This window comes from Podarcis melisellensis (genome assembly GCF_964234715.1).
Source record: "Podarcis melisellensis genome assembly, chromosome: 15".
NCBI classification, from domain to species: Eukaryota; Metazoa; Chordata; class Lepidosauria; order Squamata; family Lacertidae; genus Podarcis; species Podarcis melisellensis.
Genome location: NC_138532.1, coordinates 2612122 through 2631929, shown reverse-complemented (window position 1 = coordinate 2631929; position 19808 = coordinate 2612122). Strand labels below are relative to the sequence as shown.

The following is a 19808-nucleotide window of genomic DNA, read 5'->3' as shown; positions in this document are numbered from 1 at the left end:
ACCCTTCAGCCTAGGCTCCCAGGGTGATTGACAGAGACTGATGATTTTGCAGCTGTTTCCTTAATAATCAGTAAAGCATAACAATAAAAACATAAAGCACATAACAGTTTTTGTGCTGCTAACTTTAAAGCTGGCTGAGCAAACACTTTGCTTTTATGGCATGCTGCAAAATGCAATGCCAATGAGACCCCAGCTGCCCATACAGCATGAATTAGCATATGCAAATGATATGCAGATGTGCATCGTGGTCTTGTGCCCTGTTCAGTACCTGGCAGTCCTCCTTGCCATCCCATGGACTGATTAACGTGGGAGCACTTTCCCTGGGGAGCTGATGCAAAATCCATCATGTTGTTATTATGTTAGGGTTTGTTTCTACTGCTATTCTTTTTTATTTGTTTCTTATTTATGTATGCATTTACCGTATTTCTTATTTCTTGCTTGCCCTGAGGTCCCAAGATAGGTTGCACAGACAAAAAATACAATTACAAAATCTTCAGTAGTCTGTAATCTGTGGGTCGTATTGTTATGCATTATTTCATGACTGAGAGGCAACTGAAACCCATCTCAGTTTGCAAGTGCTGTTTTAGAGAGAGACTATCCCTAGAGGATGCACAGGCTAACCAGATCTCACAGCCATTAGTCCTTTGAAATGAGCTGGAAGCAAAAGCCTCTCTCTGTAAGGATCTGCACTTTTATTATGTATAAAATCAGGGACAAAACTGGAGGAACTGAGGGGGTATGGAATGCTGACAGTACATATATAAGAGCTTTGAAGAAAACATGCAATCCAGCCAGTGTGGTGTCGTGGTTGAAGTGTTGGAATAGGACCTGGGAGACTTGGGTTCAAACCCCTACTCTGCAATGAAGACCTAACTCACAGGGTTGTTGTAAGGATAAAATGAGGGAGGGCAACTATGTATGCCTCCTTGGAGGATGGGTGAGATATAAAATAAATAAAGAACAAGCAAGCTGTGGCATCTTCCATTGCTTTATTCTGAATAATTGCTGAATAGTACTGAGTTTAAATGCACCTTGAATACCTGTTTACTGCAAACTGCTTTTCATTGCTATATATACTGGGAATTTAGTGCTGCTTTTTATTTTAAACTATTTTCTGCTGCTTTTTTTAAACATATGTTGCTGTATTTATCTGCTACTGCTTTGTATGACTTATTTCCTTCCCAGGCACCCGATGCAACTTTCACAGGATCCCAAAACAAAACTGAGGTCTCCTTTTCTCCACAACCCTGCTGGGTGAGCAGATAGTGAGGGCTGAATTTACACATCACAATAAGCTAGGATTGCTGGCTTTCTATGGTTTATTGTGAACATGCAGCATGCGCCATGCTTGGCACAAGCAGGAGAAACAAGCCAGGAAGCCACAGTTAAGCTTGGCTTGCTCTCATCTTACACTGAACACAGATACAAACTGTCTCTGCACATCTGCAAGTGTTTGTGTGAAAGAGTGTGTGCTGGTTGATTGTACAGCTCAATTATTGCACACAGAGTATGCACACTCGTGAACGTTGCATGTAAAAGCGCTTTCCTTGTGACATCCAAACTTTGGATGGTTATGTACTGTACTTGTTTCTCCTGACGCCTGAGTGTGTTGTTGTTGGCTCTGGAATCCTAGAGAGAACCAAAGCATGTTCTCATATACAAACATTGCAAGGAAGCCAGACTTAGTTGCAGCTTCCTGCTTCTTTCTCCTGCTCATGCCAGACAGGGAGTGAAGCAGGAGCCATCAGGCACTAGGACAAATCGCTATAAGCCAGCAAGCCTGGTTTATCTTGATGTACAAACTCCACCTTTCTCTTCCATGGCCGGCCTCTTGAGAAGCTTCTTGCCCACAAAGTGTTAATCTCTCTCTGCATTTCTCTCTTCATTTCTGATTGCTGCGAATTACCATACAGATTGAGAAAGCCAGGTCTGTGATTGCTCAAGAGCCTTTGCTTCAAGTGGCCAAGGCCTTCAGCAAGATCCAGCTTGCAGCCAGGCCCTCACTCTGCCCCTGCCTCTGATGAGAAGGGCCTCTAAGGACTCCAATTTGGAAAGGAACCTAAGGAGGTGATGATGACGATTGATTTAAATCTGGCTGTTTCCAGTCAGCCCTGAAAGTCTGTGCTAACACTGCTCCCCTTTCCTCAAATCTACATCAGCTACCCTGTTCTCCCCCCGCCCCGCCCCCGCCCTATCAAGACCCTGATCCCACCTGAGGTGCTGTTTGAGCTTAATTTCCTCAGGCAAGAAATTGCGTTAGCCGCCAACTGTATTCCTTTTACCCCCTTGCGCCTGCTCCTTTCCACTCAGCAGTCTCAAGAAAGGGCCATAGCTCAGAGGTGGAGCATCTGCTTTGCATGCATAAGGTCCCAGGTTCAATCCCCAGATAAAGAAGGGAAAGATTCCTCTCTGAAACCGTGGAAAGTCCCTGCTAGTCAACAGTCCTGAGCTAGATGGTGCACCCCAGATAGGGGAGATATATAAGCCAAAGTCAGGGCAGAGCCTCTCTGTTGCTGCAACTGCATCATTAAGTGCACAGCTAGGAGTAGCTGGGGACGCGGGTGGCGCTGTGATGTAAACCACAGAGCCTAGGACTTGCCGATCAGAAGGTTGGTGGTTCCAATCCCTGGGACAGGGTGAGCTCCCATTGCTCTGTCCCAGCTCCTGCCAACCTAGCAGTTCGAAAGCATGTACAGTGGTACCTCTGGTTACGTACTTAATTCGTTCCGGAGGTCTGCTCTTAACCTGAAACTGTTCTTAACCTGAAACACCACTTTAGCTAATCGGGCCTCCTGCTGCTGCTGCTGCTGCTGCTGCGCCACCACCGCACGATTTCTGTTCTCATCCTGAAGCAAAGTTCTTAACCCGAGGTACTTTTTCTGGGTTAGCGGAGTCTGTAGCCTGAAGCATCTGTAACCCGAGGTACCACTGCAGTACAATTAGATAAATAGGTACAGCTCCAGTGGGAAGGTAAATGACATTTCCATGCACTGCTCTGGTTCGCCAGAAGCGGCTTAGTCATGCTGGCCACATGACCCGGAAGCTGTCTGTGGCCAAACACCGGCTCCCTCAGCCAGTAAAGCAAGATGAGCGCCGCAACCATAGAGTCGTTTGGGACTGGACCTAATGGTCAGGGGTACCTTTACCTTTACCATTAGAAGTAGCTGAGACACATAGCACTGATGGGCTTTCCCTAATTTGTAAGTGTACTTTTGACAATAAAAAGTTAATTCCTCACTTTGGGCATTTCTTGCCTGACAGTGCCATATTTGAAGCAAATTCCCAGCAGGTTTTTCACTAGAGGTCTTAACCGGAGTAACCAATGTGGTGCCATCCAGATGTGGTTGAACTCCCACCACACCTGACCACTGGCAATACTGGTTGAAGGTGATGGAAGTCCCAACAACACATTGGCTGCCCCTGGCTCAACCCAGCCTTCTTCACAATTGGTGTGACTGACAAAGCTGGCCTGGAAATGCAGAGGTGGCTGATGCTCTCCTTGGGCTTCTAGTGGCAGCAAGCAGCTCCTGTTCTACATTTCCCGCAATGCCTTGGGGCAATGCTACATTAGACATTCTGCAGAACTGTAGGAAAAGTAAGATGGTGGCTCATTTTCTCATGTCATCTGCAAATGCACTTCAGATGTTGATGGGACAAAGAGGAGAACCTGTCCTAAACACCTTTAAACAAGGAGGGGGGAATCTGTGACACTCCAGGTGTTGTTGAACTCCAATCCATCAGCCCCAGCCTTCAAGGGCAGTGGTCAGGCATGATGGGAGCTGTCACCCAGAGGGCCAATTTCTGCATCTCTGCCTTAAAACATGGGCAGGTTTGTATGAGAGAAACCATCACCTGCTGACCCTTTTCTCTAAACTGAAAAATCCAAAAGGTGCAACCTTTTGTCTTTGGGAGTTTCTTGAATCATTTTGGTTGCCGTTTTCCGAGATGAGGGAAAGAACAGAACAGCAGCTTCACTTTTTAAATAGCTGATTAAACAGCAGATCTGTCAGTGCTGCAACAAGGAGAAACCAGGATGGTCCCCACAGAGCGTCAGCAAAAGGCTTTCTCCCACCCACACCAACTGAGCAGCAACTTGACTGTAATTGGGGTGTATTTAGTCATTACAGTTAACTCAGTAATTATCACCTTCGTCTTTTTCTTTCTGTTAAAAGTTTGTTGGAAAGGAAAAACTGGGGAAGAAATGGCACTAGAGATGTCCCACCATGGAGGAAGGCAAGAGAATCACATCTGCACATCTGCCATTTTCTGCTTTGGCTTTTCAAAGTGTGTGTGTGTGTATATAATAATAATAATAATAATAATAATAATAATAATAATAATAATGATGATGATGATAATAATAATAATAATAATAATAATAATAATAATAATAATAATAATAATTTATTATTTATACCCCGCCCATCTGGCAGCCACTCTGGGCGGCTTCCATAAAAACCAAAAATACAGTAAAATATCACACATTAAAAACTTCCCTGAACAGGGCTGCCTTAAGATGTCTTCTGAATGTCAGGTAGTTGTTTATCGCTTTGACATCTGCTGGAAGGGCGTTCCACAGGGCGGGCGCCACTACCGAGAAGGCCCTCTGCCTGGTTCCCTGTAGCTTTGCTTCTCACAATGAGGGAACCGCCAGAAGGCCCTCGGCGCTGGACCTCAGCGTCCGGGCAGAATAATGGGGATGGAGACGCTCTTTCAGGTATACTGGACCGAGGCCGTTTAGGGCTTTAAAGGTCAGCACCAACACTTTGAATTGTGCTCGGAAACATACTGGGAGCCAATGTAGGTCTTTCAAGACCGGTGTTATATGGTCTCGGCGGCCACTCCAAGTCACCAGTCTAGCTGCCGCATTCTGGATTAGTTGTAGTTTCTGAGTCACCTTCAAAGGTAGCCCCACGTAGAGTGCATTGCAGTAGTCCAAGTGGGAGATAACCAGAGCATGCACCACTCTGGCGAGACAGTCCGCAGGCAGATAGGGTCTCAGCCTACGTACCAGATGGAGCTGGTAAACAGCTGCCCTGGACACAGATTTGACCTGTGCCTCCATGGACAGCTGTGAGTCCAAAATGACTCCCAGGCTGCGCACCTGGTCCTTCAGGGGCACAGTTACCCCATTCAGGACCAGGGAATCCTCCACACCTGCCCGCCTCCTGTCCCCCAGAAACAGTACTTCTGTCTTGTCAGGATTCAACCTCAATCTGTTAGCCGCCATCCATCCTCCAACCGCCTCCAGACAATCACACAGGACCTTCACTGCCCTCACTGGTTCTGATTTAAAAGAGAGGTAGAGCTGGGTATCATCTGCATACTGATGAACACCCAGCCCAAACCTCCTGATGATCTCTCCCAGCGGCTGCATGTAAATGTTGAAAAGCATGGGGGAGAGGACAGAACCCTGAGGCACCCCACAAGTGAGAGCCCAGGGGTCTGAGCACTCATCCCCCACCACCACTTTCTGAACACGGCCCAGGAGGAAGGAGCGGAACCACTGTAGGACAGTGCCCCCAGCTCCCAGCCCCTCAAGACGGTCCAGAAGGATGTTATGGTCAATGGCATCAAACGCCGCTGAGAGATCCAGCAGAACTAGGAAACAGCTCTCACCTTTGTCCCTAGCCCGCCGGAGATCATCAACCAGTGCAACCAAGGCAGTTTCAGTCCCATGATGAGGCCTGAATCCCGACTGGAAGGGATCCATATATATATATATATACACACACACACACACATGTGTGTGTGTGTGTGTGTATACCTAACCTCTGTCACATTTTACAGTGAAATGGTGGCAGGTGCCCTCCTTCCCCCCCTTCACCTGCCACTTGAAGCTATCTGACAGGATGAGATTATGGAAGGAAGACAGTAATTAAATGGTACAAGTAGGAAAAGCCACTTTAAAAGCCATTGTTATTGAAATGAGACCGCCCCCCTGGTGTAGGGAGAGCCTTAAGGCAGCAGCCCTGATGAAATTTCTTCAGATAGGCAGGGCTGTGGTGGTTAACTGGTAAATCCAGACTGCTGCAATCAAACAGGAAGTTAATTATGTGACTACAATTAAAGTGTGCTTGTTTGTTTCGCTAAGTTAGTAGCAGCCCAGGTAATTGTGACCAGCCTTAGGACTCTGGGAAGTGGTGGGTAAGTCTAACTGCTCCTCACTTGGCCATAGTCTCAGGGAAATTACTTCTCCCAAGCTGCTATTTGCATTTCAAGGGAGATTCCCATTCCCATCAATGTAGGCTTCTCTTGAGTTGCCAATAACTTCAGGGAGGATGTTTCTGTAGGGATTGTGGCATGGAGAGAAAGAGGGTTTCTGGACTGTGGCTATTTTGGGATGGGATGTGATGACAAGAGGTGATGCTCAGTGCTCTTTGTCTAGAAAAAGTGGTGCCAGAATTCACCACGAAGGCCTCCCTTGTTCTCTTAAAATGGCAATGGCACCCACCTGAGAGGTGCTAGAACTGAGTTTCAGTGAGTTCCAGCTGGAAAAAAGGCCCCAGTAATGCTTCTCATTTTGCTACTTGAAGCAAATCAGGAAGTGCTGCCTGGCCACTGCCACCCCACTCTGCCACCTCCACTAGCAACAGAGAAGTGGCACTGAGATCTCACGAGATCTCACCAGAAATTGGATCCAATGCCAGTTCTACTTCTTCCAGCAGCAGGGTGCCATCCCAGGGGCTTTCACCACCTGAGGCAGGGCTTCTGGCGAGACAGTCCGCAGGCAGGTAGGGTCTCATCTTGCGTAACAGGTGGAGCTGATAAACAGCTGCCCTGGACACAGAATTGACCTGTGCCTCCATGGACATCTGTGAGTCCAAAATGACTCACAGGCTGCATACCTGGTCCTTCAGGGGCACAGTTACCCCATTCAGGACCAGGGAGTCCCCCCCCACACACACCCCTGTCCCCAAAAAAACAGTACTTCTGTCTTGTCAGGATTCAGCCTCAATCTGTTAGCCGCCATCCATCCTCCTATGAGCTCTGCACTTGCCATCTTGCCTCACCAGAAGTCCCTGGGCAGTGTAGTTCACCCCTCACAGAGTTACATTCCCAGCAACTTTTAACCAACTACAGTTTCCACAATACTTTCTTTATTTAAACAATTTACATACTGCTTAACTACAATAATCTCTGAGCTGTTTACAAGATATACAATGCAAAAAGATATTAATTGGTTAAACCTATGAAATCAGATTTCAGTGAGACAATCAGACTTTGAGGGAAAGCCAATTTGAATGGCTTTAAAAGTGGATTAGACAAATTCATAGAGGATACTGCTGTCAGTGGCTACAGGCCAAGATGGGTATGATCTCCCTCCACAGCTGGAGGCAGCACTGCTTCTGAATGCCAGCTGCTGGAAACCATAAAAACGTGTTCATCCTACATGTGTGTTCCTCATGTGTACTTAAGGGTGTGTGTACATACACACACACACACACCAAGAAAAGAAAACATATATACATATATACAATCCCAAAAGATGTCATAATGCCAGGATGAGTTGGTTTTTACAGGTGACAAAATACCACAGCTGAATCACAGAGAAAATTCATAAACCAACATGATGTAGTGGCTAATATTGGGGTTGGATCAGGGAAACCTGGGTTCAAATCGTCCTTGTGCTATGAGGTTCACGTGTGAGATAGATTAGGTTGTTGTGAGGATAAAATTAAAACATCCATATAGACCACCCTGAGTCTCTTGGAACAAGGAACCGACAAGTCCAAAGAGTAAAATACCTTGGAAAAATATATATGGAGAGGGATTGTGTAACAAATTATTAACTTGGACCCATTTATTGTCTGCGAACAGCATCCATTGGGAAAGGTTCTTAGAAAGAAAGGAAATGTGTGTGTTTCCCAAAATTTTAATAAGCGTAAATGAAGATGAAAAGCAGTTATTTCTCACACTAGAAAAAGAGAAGGAATTTGTTACTTCAAAAGCAATAGAGTTATAACAATTTAGGAACCCTTTTGGCCACTTCACATGTAACCTTTCTAAAGCAATAAAATCACAGCAGGCACTTTCTCCATCTGTCACCTTCAGTCACACACCAGTTATGGCAATTTAGTTCTGGCCTCTAAAAACTAGAATCGAGAAAGTGAGGTTTACTGTTGGATTACTAACCTGGAACTTAATCCATAACTTGTTTCTGGTTAGTAAGCCAATGTGAAATCACTGGATCCTGTTGTGGATGCAACAAGGAACCGTGGTTTTTTGTCACTAGGATCACAGCATCCAAGTCAACATCATGGTTTAGGATGCCACAATTCTTACATCAGAAAGGCCTTTTGTTTACTGTTCTTAGCGTGATCATCTTTGTCCCATTGTCACTATTTTGCCATTTTTAATTACAGCGTGCTTTGAGAATGATCAACACGGTGCCAAAAAGACAATGTTAAAACTTCAGAACAATCTTCTAAGTATAGAAGCCGTTCAGTACTGCAGACAAGCTTTCCGTGCATATTGTTTCCATCAAAGATGCTTTAGTTGTGAGCCACTGCCTGCACTTCCACTGTAGAACGCATTAAATTATTTTCACTACGCACCCACCTTGGGTGCTTTTGTTTGGCTGGATCGTGTCCTTGACCTCTTTGATAATGTCTCTTGCTTGCCTGGGTGGAGGATAGAGGGGTGTGCAAGCATATGTAGAAATTAGCCCACTATACGAAGGTACAATGCACATCCAGTGCTCCACCCACTTCTGCCTCTGGCCCTGCCCACCAGTGGTATGTGGCCCTTGGAACCTTGCCCAGATGGGAAGGCGGCCCTCAGGCTTACAAATGTTATGCATCCCTGCTGTACCTTAGTCTCCCTGTTGGATATATCTCCAGGCTCTGAGAGCATCATCTGCAAACACATTCCTTTCCAGTCAAAGAGTCAGTTATTTGTCACCCCCCCCAAAAAAAATCCCCCTCTCCATCAACCCCTCCCCATCACATGACACAGAATTTTGACTAAATGTGAAGAGGCTCTCTCGTTGTGTCCCATCCCCCTTCACGCAGCCTCCTGTCTGCCTTTTTTAATCCAGCGTGTTATAGGCAATCTTCTCAAGTGACGTATGAGTCTCATACTCCACATGCACTATAGCTAACAAAGCAGCTCCCTTGTTATCATGGGAGGTATCACGTGAGATCTCAGAGACTTTGTCAAAAGTCAAATCATTATCCTCCCCTTGGAGGGACATGGTGTGAGGTAGAAGCTGTGGGTCACTCAAGACCACCAGGTCTTTCTGGCAGGTGGTGTCGTGATGGTATGAAACCAGCTCATTGCTGAAGTTCACCGTCTCCACAGCATTGTTGGGGCAGAAGCGGCCACAGCCCAGGATGGTTGTAAAGGCCTTTCGGAAGTCCGCATTGAAGGCATAGATGATGGGGTTGAGAGAAGAGTTTGCCCAGCCAAACCAAACAAAGATGTTGAAAACTGTGTCGCTGACACACGGCAGTTCTGCCAGCTGATGCAGGTTGTGGTCACAGAAGGGGATGATGCAGTTGAGCACAAAGAAAGGAAGCCAGCAGAAGACAAAGACCCCCATTATAATGGAGAGGGTCTTGAGGACCTTAGTTTCTTTTCTGAAGGAATTCTTCAAGGACACTTCATGGGGACACTCATTGCTCTGGCAGCTCTGGGCGTGTTCCACGGCCCTCTCTAGAGAGGAGATCCTCCTTATCTGTCGCTGAGCAATGCAAAAGATCCTGGTGTATGTCACGATCATGATAACAACAGGGATGTAGAAGCTGATGAGGGAGGAGGAAATAGCATAGGTCCTGTTGAGGCTGGAGTCACAGTTTTCCTCTGAGCTCCAGGTGATGTTGGAGTCTCTCTGGTGGGCAGGAGGGAGCTCCTTGGCTTGGTGCCATCTCAGCTGGACGGGTATGAATGAGATCAAGATGGAGAGCATCCAAGCCACCCCAATCATGACAAAAGCCACTCGCTGGGTCATCTTCCGCTCATAGCGGAAGGGACTGGAGATGGCCCAGTAGCGGTCCAGACTGATTATGCACAGGTTGAGGATCGAAGCCGTGGAGCACATGATGTCAAAAGCCACCCAGACATCACAGAAGCTGCCAAAGGGCCAGAAGCCAGCAACTTCAGTGACCGCCTTCCACGGCATCACCAGCATGGCTACCAAGAGGTCCGAAACAGCCAGGGAGATGACAAACAAATTGGTGACTTTTGAGCGCAGGTGCCTGAACTTGACCACTGCCATGCATACAAGGGTGTTTCCCAGTAGGGTGGAGAGGATGAGGATGAGGAGCAAAGTGGCCAACACCACTTGTAGGGACATCTCCGAGTGCTCTTCCTCTGCTCGGCTTTCTTTATTGAGGGTATCATTAGTCATGGCTGATGCACCAACACGTCCTCCTCTTCGCAGGTAAAGCTCATCCATGCCTACCTGCAGTCCTCAAGCGTCCAGAGTGTTCACCTTCTGCTACATCACCACCAGCCCATCATATCCCTGCTCCTCTCCTTCTTTGCTTGAAACTCAGAAGCAAACGCTGTTGGCTCCCCAACCCCCAGGATCTCCGCCAGATCTTCAGCTCAAAGGAGCAATGCTCAACCTTTCACTCCTTTCCAAGATTCCTACCGGCAGCCTGGCATTTCTCCCACCCCCTTTGCTTTTCAGACTGCCACTCAAAGCCAGCCAGTTCTCACCTACTACACTTTTTGCCAAGTTGACTCTAATATAACAAGCCTACCTCCCCTCCCCTCTATTTTTTAGGAGCTCATCAGCTTCTCTATGCTACCCCCCCCCAAACACAAGACCCTTTTGTGCTGGCTAGGATTTGGATGAGGCTTTATATGGGATGAATACAAGACCTGGGATTTCTCCGCTGTTGCTGTTGCTGCTGATGCTGGATGCTCTTTCTGCCTTTGAGCTCACTGTGGCTGCTGTTGCTCCTGTTCCTGCTAGGCTTTGGTGAGAATCCTTCCTTATCTCTGTGCACTCTTTGCTCTGGGACCTTAGGCAAGGTGCATTTTAGCGGACAGACAGGCTCTCAGGAAGAGTAGTGCGAGGAGCAAGAGAATGAGCAAAATGCAGTCTTTCATTTAGTGGCAGTCAAGGGTGGAAATTCAAATTCAGTAAGAGAGACGGCGGCAGGGAGGCGGCAGGGAGAGGAAGCAGAACAGGGCAGTCAGAAGAGGTTTGTGTTCAGTGCGTGAATTAAGGGGGGGAACAGAGGCAGCTGGGGCCCCATTCCTTGCAGAATACAAGTCCCCTTAGCTACCGTCAGTACAGGGATTACAATAATTTGGTTATGGACTCCCCTTCCCTTTTGCCCCATAATCTCTGCTCTGGTTTGTGGTCCCCAATTTTCCTATAAACTCCAGTCAGTTGCTTCCAATAAGAATATTCTTCCAAATGGAACTTTGGATTCCTTACACGTACAGTATTGGGAAATGGATTGATTGTTGCTGCTGCTGCTGTGGTAGGTATTTGCTTTCCTCAGTATTTTTTAAAAATTCCATTTATATTATATTTATATTATCCCATTTTCTGTGATGTTTTTCTTATCTCCCCCTTTGCTGCAGTCTGTCTTACCTCTTTTTTTAGCCTAGTCATAACACAATAATCTTTAAGTGTTCTGTTCCTCATAGTTCAAAACCTGCTTGCAGGTTCTTCATGTAGTAGTATTTCTTTAAATGATCTGAGAAAAGCTTCCATTCTTTTTATTTTTTAAAAAAATCATTAGCTGTTAGCTTCACTGATTTAACATAGTCTATCACTTTACTTATCCATTCTTCTTTAGTGGGAACTTCTTCATCTTTCCATTTTTGAGCTTAAAGGAACCTAGCTGCTGTAGTTACATACATAAACAACTTGACCATTTTTTTTTTTTACTATTATTATTTCTATACCTATAATCCCTAGTAGAAAGGCTTCAGGTATGTGGGTTTTGTGGGGGGGGGGGCGTGTTGTGTGTGTTTTGTATACTCAGTTTAAATATATTTTTATAATCTCCCTCAGTACTGAGTAATCTGATTTTTTTTTTATTTTTTTGGAGGAAAGTGAACATAAGCAACTTTTAAAGCAACAAATCCCACAGCCTCTTCCTACAGTTTATTCCCTACAAGGAGAGATGACACCCAGCAAAAAGGCCAGACTACAATAATTTAGCTGGACTCCAAAGCAGGGATGGGGATCTTCTGGCTTGTGAGCCAGACTTTGCCCACCAGACTTTGCCCAGTTGTCCCACAGGGCTGCTTTCCCACAACCATGCCTACATGCCTCACACCAGATGTGATATGTGGCACCAGGGCAGGTACAGATGCGTTTGTATAAAGTAGAATAGCTCCCCATGCATCAGATGATGTGCAGCGATTTCAATCCTGATTGGTTTGGGTGCACCAGGAAGCAACTGGCTGGCATGACTGATCCTGCAGAAAGCAGGATTGAACCCTCTGCACATCAGCTGAGACACAGGAAGTTCTATCCTGCTCCGTTTTGGTGCACCAGCCAGTTCCCGAATCCTGCAGGAAGTGGTGAGCATGGTGGGTTCAATACAGTTCAGGACATATCTCCCTTCCCCACCCTTGAGGGCCAACTTTGTCAGGTATGTAGGACCACCCACCTGATGTGAAATTAACAATAATAGAATAATTGAAGGGGGTTGAGGGTCCCTTTCAGTGCTATGATTCTATTAAGATTGGTCGGAATTCAAGGTTAATCAGGTGTTTCTGCAATATCTGCTGAAGTTCCAGAGCACAATTTACTAGTCCGAAGTGATTCTCTTCGACTAGTCTGCCAGCAGTACTTTAAAACAAGGCTGGGAATCAGCAGCACTGACCTCATTTAAGTTCAGGTTAGTCTTCAACTTAATGGCCCATATTCTGTCCTACTTTCACTTGGGTTCCTGCAGGGCTCGATGTGACCCACAAGGCTTGGATGTTATTACACAGTAGAAGAAAAAAGGAAGGAAAAGGTGCAAGTCACTACCCAAACCAGTAGCCATCCAGGCCTGGAGCCAAGGCAGCTGTAGAAGCTTCTCCTCTCATGTGAGCCTTCCATATTCAGCCCTTCCGAGGTGCCAACACTTTGCGTTTCTTCCTTTTGAGTGAGGGGCAAATCTGTCAGTGTCAGTTTCTCCTTTTTCTAGTCTTAAGCTCAAGTTTTCCACATTTCCATGCCACTTTGTGATTTTTTAAAAAGTCCTCATGAAAATTCACCAGCATCTTAGTGCAAATTTCTTTTGATATTGTATATGCATTTTTGTGTACAATGTTGCATCATACACCCATTTTTTTAAAGCCTCTTTCCCGACATCCAATGCATTTGTCTTATGTTATCTTCACCAATATATGCATTTTTAGGTATTCTTCAACCTACTATCTGCACTTCCTACACATTACTTGAAAATTTCAAAGAAGTGCTTATTTTGAAGTATTTCAGTCCAGGCATTATTTTGTGAAAGTGTGAATTACAAAGATCACCTTAGATACAAAGTATAAATAAAAGATAATAAAAATTCAATGCTATGCAAAACCTGCTTTAATCTCCCAGGCTTTTTAAAGTATAAATTGTTTAAACCTCTTTTTTACTATTGATTGCTACTGGCAATTTCAGCATAAATTTTATTTTATTGTGCTTTATGTCACAATATGCCCTGGAAACTACAGTATACAAATGTTAAAAAATCAAGAAACGTATCTTTAAGTGCAGGGAACTGTTATCAGTGAGAACATGAGTGTCTATTTAATAAGTTTTAGCCTCAAACAATGGCTCTTGAATAATTTATTCAGCTACATATATAATGTCCCCCATATACTCAGCTTGTTTCTACCAGCTGAATACAGAGCCTATTCCCACCCCCCTCCCAGACTATTAATAATATCAGAGCTTGGAATGAACTAGTTTTGTTTAACAATGTTCACTGAATTAGTTCAAAAACATATGAACTACACCTGAAAGTAGTTCCCATTATTGCTAAGTGAACTGGATGTGAATTAAGTTTGTTTTGGGGTAGAACTTCAGATGTTTTCTAGATCACCTTCTACATAATTCTCTTATCCCTTTTTAAAAAACTTTTTAGACTCTTGGGGCCGTTAGGCTTAAAAATCGTAATTGTCAGGGAAAATAAACAATTCACATTCCACCCTGCGTGTGTTTCAATGTTTTCTTAGTCATCTTAAGTATGTTTTCTACTTCAGCACAACAGTTTGTAGAACAAAATGCAGAACAAAATTTGCAGAGGATCCTTTGGGTAAACTTGAACTGAACTGAATTATAGTAGTTTGTTTTGCAAAGGGCCAAAAGCAAACTGGAATGAGTTCCTTTTTGGACATGCTGAACTAAAACTAGAACTAGTTCCTTTAAAAAATACTGTGCCCTTTGGCCCTTAAAACAAAAGCAACACAGAGAAAAATAACTCGTGTCCCCTCCACCCCAAATACAGGGCGGCAGACATAGCAGACACTGTTAACAGCTATGCTGAGTCTACATGCATAGCAGAATGAGGCAGAATAGACTTGCCACTTGAGACAGCAGACCCAGGGTTGAGGTAAAGACCACATTTTTAAATATTCCCCAAAACTATTTATAACTTGTGGGTGAAATCACAACAGGCAGAGTGCTAGAGAGTCTCTTGCTTAAATGTTAGCTTAGTTTTCTATGTGCAGTGAGTTGTTTTCAACATGGAAGAGTTTTCATCTCAAAAATCTTGAGGTTTTGCCAGGCTCAGGAGTAGCGTGGCAGGCTGGCAGATGAGGGGGGGAACAGGAGCGTGACACGGGACGGGGAGACTGGAGAACAGAGGCTGGGGGGTGGAGAGACACAGGTACTTCCCCCTCCATGGCTGGGGAAGCAGGATTCCCACCTCTCTTCTTCTCTCCCAGGGAAAGAAGCATAGCAGCAGGATGGGGGGGCAGGTGTCAACCCACTGCTAGGAGTGGAGGAACTAGAGTCACAAACAGAGGGTCACCCAAGACCCAGCGGTGCTCCTGTTGCTGAACAAACGCCTTCTCCCTGCACATTTGGCAGTCTTGCAAGGCAAGGGAGTGTCATGAGTGAGCATGCCTTACTTGGCAGGTGGGTGGGCCAACCCATTGGGACAACTCCATAGTGTCTGGCTGTTAATCAGGTTGGTGGTTGGGCTAGATGATCGCCAGGGGGCTTGAGCGCTGCTATAATTCACAGACATGCTTTTGGTGCCGGGAGCTGGCTTTTCAAGAGGTTCGCTTTAACACATAACCTGCAGTTTGTTGGTTACAGTAAATTCCTTCCACATTCACTGCTGGCAAACAGCCCCCAAGGTTAGCCGCCCCCCCAACATAGCAGATATGGGAGATTTGTACCAGAGAGCCTGTTGTTGCTGCTGCTCAGACTGTTCTGGGGTAGATGAACAACTGAGGGCCAGCTTCCTAACTTGTCTAACCCTTTATATAACAATAAATTGGCTTTTTTACCAAAGAAAACCACCTCTCCATACTCATTATACTTAAAAAAAAAGGAGGGGGGACCATGTTAAGTGTGCCATGTTAACACATAGCACAACAGCTAAGCCATATTGCGCCTACCCTATAGGAAGCAACTTGCTCATTGTTGGCAGTTCCGGTACTTTGGCAAGTTCCTTTAGAAAAATAGTGACATGCTGGAAGCTTTCTCTTGGAAACCAGCCCCAAGAAAAAGATTGCAGTGCTATCCTTGCTCTAATTACCTGGCTTTTGCCGCAACACTTCACGGTGACCTTAATCTGAGCTTGTAACGTGTGCCCTCTTCCAAAGGAAAGAGCAGTCCTCCAATGACAACCCACACAGCCTCCCCCATGCATGAAAACAGCCTCTCAGCCAGACCTCTTTTCAGCTGCAAAACTGTACATCTTCCCAGTGACCTGAAAGAGTGGCTAGATTCTTTAAAGTGAGAACAAGGTGATTTGGTTCTGGAATGCAGGTTACTTTGCAGACAAAACAAAGAATGTTGAAGAACTGAACCCAGCTGTGTGCACGACCTCTCTGTAACAGGTATACCAACTTGGCCATCTTGCAATGATGTTATGCCAAAGGCTTGAAACAAGAAGACCAAACCATTTGAAAAGTTTTTCTTTTTTTCTTTTAAAAAAAGAAAGCTTCTACATCTGATGTGTTGCCTTTAATATACAGGGATGGTACATCAAAGGCTGTAGTTTAGGAAAGCTGTGAAAGCTGCCCTACAGGCGCCCTTCCCTCTGGTGTGCAGACGCTGTGCCCACAATCCTCTCCGATCAAGCAGGTCTTAAGCACAATGAAACACCCACAGAAACATGTGTAGGAGAGATTACAGTGAATTGAGTGTCTAGAGCACAGGCAATAATGCCTCTGTCATAGTGGGGAGGAATGTGCATCCAGCCACAGATTTCCTTTGAAATCCGGGGGGGGGGGGTCAAAACACCATTTTCACATCCAACAAGAAAAGGTAACAACTGCTGGTTAAATTGGAGTTTGACTAAAGCACAATTATAGATCCATTTCCGGAGACGTTTTTGCCAACAGCAGACAAGATCTTTTTAAAAAGGAAAATGGCAAAAGGGCACATGGTTTCCAATTTAACCAGCTTTGGACAAGAGAGCTCCTGGATAGTCAATCTCAGGCCAGAAATAAAGACAAAGACAATGTGCAAGGAGTGCAAGGAGTAGTGGAGCAGGGGGAACTGGCTTCAACTCTTTGCTCAGTAGTGGGTGTCCTTGCACTGGTCACTTATCTTTTAAGCCTCTTAGTTTATTTGGATTATTGCAAGGATAACATGGTGGTGATGTTAGATAGCATGCAAATGTTTATTATTATCATATCCTTGCAATAATGCAAAGTCAGTAAGAGAGGCTAAAAGGTTCAGTGCACTTTGCATGCATTCTCTGGTTGTCATCCTTACAAGATTCTTATGTAAAGTACACTAGCCTTATGCCCATATTACAGAGTCTGGGGCAGGGCTGGCTGAGAGAGAGGGACAGCTTGCCATGAACTCTCTAGAGGAGGGATGGGGAACTTGAGGCCCTCAAACTTTTGTTGAACTACAACTCCCACCATCCCTCACTAGTCTCACCTGGATGGGGCTGATGGGAGCTCTCAAGGTTGTAAAAAACAACGCCAAGCAGTACCTGCAGAGGGCTCATGCCCCCAAGGGCAGCAAAGCTGTGAACTCTTGGACTACTGATACTGCTCACTCAATCACTAAGTCACATTTCCTTCCCCATACATTCCTTACTGACCCCTCACCCATCAGGGCTTCCCATGTGTTGTTCTTATCCTTCCCATTTGTTTCTTAGTTGAAATATATTCTCCCAAAAACTTCAAATTCACACAACACACATGCCAATTAGCTCAGTTGCTAAAGCATGAGACTCTTAATCTCAAGGTTGTGGGTTCGAACTCCACATTGGGCAAAAGATCTGTGGTCCCTCTAAACTCCACTATTCTATGGTTCCAGTTAGCTACAAAGAAAATTAAAATGTTTGCATACATTTGGAGAATGAAGCTGGAGATATTTTGGTACAGAATTTGGATTAGGGTGAAAGTACAAGCAAACACAAAGTTCTAATCTCTGTGTGGTTGCATAACTACAATGCAGTACACTTTACATTTCACCCACCACCAGGACACTATTTAAATTTGCAGTTTCTTTAATCTCTCTCTCACGTCCAACAGAACTGCCTTCTCTACAAATTGCCCACTTTTAAACAATTGAGACTTTAGATTTCCTTTCTCTTCATTCATCTTGATTACATTCCCGCTTGGTGCCAGAGCATGAAAATTACAAGCCACTTCTAGAAAGGAACAAGCTGTTCAATATTGACTGTTGAATGCCTCTTCCAGCCCTCTGAGCAGCAATATTTTAGATACAGACACATTAGGGACACATACAATAAAACCTCCACTTCTTGCATGTTGTACAGATTAGAGGGAGAAGCAGGACCTGGTTCTGAAAGCAGCAGAAAAACAGTACTGATCCCAATGATCTAGGATTTGAGGCGAGGCATGGAAAGTAATTATTCCTTTAAATTGCTATGAGGACTACAGAATAGAGCTGTTTACAATGCATTTGGAACTCAAATCCTCTTAAAACTATTGCCTATTGACAGGGCTGTGCATGAATGTATGCCATTTTGTTGTGGTGGGCAAATAATTCAGCATTCTTGGAATCTGTTTTTTGTTTTCATTGTTTTAAACGGGGTTTAAAAGGGTCCAGGCACTGACACCTTACAAGTCTCACAAGGCAGAAACCTGGCTGAATCGGATTTCTAGAAGTTGGCAACAGGACTTCAGTATCCTTCCTCCTCCAACGAGTAGCAAAAAAGTAACTATTACAGACACAGAGACTGCAGAATTGTGTGAATTTGCTTAATTGGGTCACATAATTCAACTCCCCACCTGAAAGTAGAATTTGGATTGTCGAGGCACAGAATTGTGGTTTGTTTTTAAGGACAGTGCACAAAAGGATAGCTTTGTGTGTTTATGCACTAGCCCAGCAGCAAGAGGCAACCAGGGTTTCCATGCAGGTGAATGAGGGGGTCTGCAGAGGTTTGTTGCTTCAATGAGAATTCACTGGGCTTCCTTGGTTCCAAACAGGCATTGCAGGTCAACCTCGCAGCAAGCCTAATGAAATTGCTAAAAAGATTGGGTACCTATTATTTTCCATTTATCCAAACTAGGCTGGGATAGTGCTCCAGGGGAGGACTAAAGCTGCCACAGAGTACTAAAAAGGCAGGCAGAGGCAAATGAGATGTGACCTTTGACATATTTTTGACATTGCAAATCTCATTCTTATTTCACAGTGGCCAGTGCAGGGGGGGGGGGGGAAGCTGGACTGAGACTGTGGTATGGGTGGGGGTTAACCCTTTGCTCTTGCCACCGTCCCAATCAAAAACTACACCCCCACACACACCCAAACTCCAAGCTTACTATTTGCAAAGGAAGGAATTTATGCTTTCCTTCCACTGCAAACAGCGGGTTGCAAGGGAGGAGACACGATTCCAATCAGGTCAACAAGTGCAGGAGCAAAGGGTTAATAAAATCTCTCACCCCCACTATGCAATGCTGAACTACGGACCACACATCACATTTTCTTCAGCTCTAGAAACCAGGAATGCTGTCAGCTTTCTAACTCTTTTCAGCACACCTGAACCCAGACATTTCTGTGATTCACAGCAAGACTCAACATTCCTATAGCTGGCATTTCCACAATTTTGAGGCACCATTTTTTCCCCCCTTTAGTTTTGTACAAAAAAATCAAGCTACATCTGTAATGAGGATCACTGTCCAAATGTAGCAAAGGAAAAAGCACACCGTATGAAATTAAAGTGTAAGTAGCAACTCCAGCTAGAGGCAACGGAGAAGATCTCATTATGAGACAAGAAAAGCATCATAGAATCCCATATACTGATTGTTCAAAGGGCTGCGTTCTCCAAGCCCTGTTCATTATATCTAAATGGACAGTCTGTTTCAAATAAACAAAACCATGAAGGGAGAATAATATGCAAAATGAAGCATGTTAAACAACAATAGAGAGGAACTGAAGACTTTCCTCCCCTTTATTACATCATTGGTTATTTTAAAGATTGATTACCTTCCCCCCCTCTCTTAACTGTTTTTCTAGCAAATGATTATGGCATTAAAATTATTCAGTGCAACTCCCATTTGCCATCTGCCTTCAGAAAAAGTGTCTTGAGGGAATCAGCAAAGTATTGATTCTAGCACAGCACACTGAGGAGACAAGGCCAGCTGTTTCTCCCACCTCCAACTTAGGCAGATCTCTTCCTTGAAAAAAACATTTTGCTTCACTTTTCCTGAATCACAGCTCACTCAGCAGCAAACACCATCCAGACCATTGT

General features: G+C 44.9%; 1 pseudogene across 1 annotated transcript; it reads right to left on the bottom strand.

Moving 5' to 3' along the window:
• Positions 1 to 8914: 8914 nt before the first annotated feature.
• LOC309357500 (D(1) dopamine receptor pseudogene) lies at positions 8915 to 11016 on the bottom strand (annotated as a pseudogene). The gene has a single exon. The product of its transcript is annotated as a D(1) dopamine receptor pseudogene (transcript).
• Positions 11017 to 19808: the final 8792 nt, after the last annotated feature.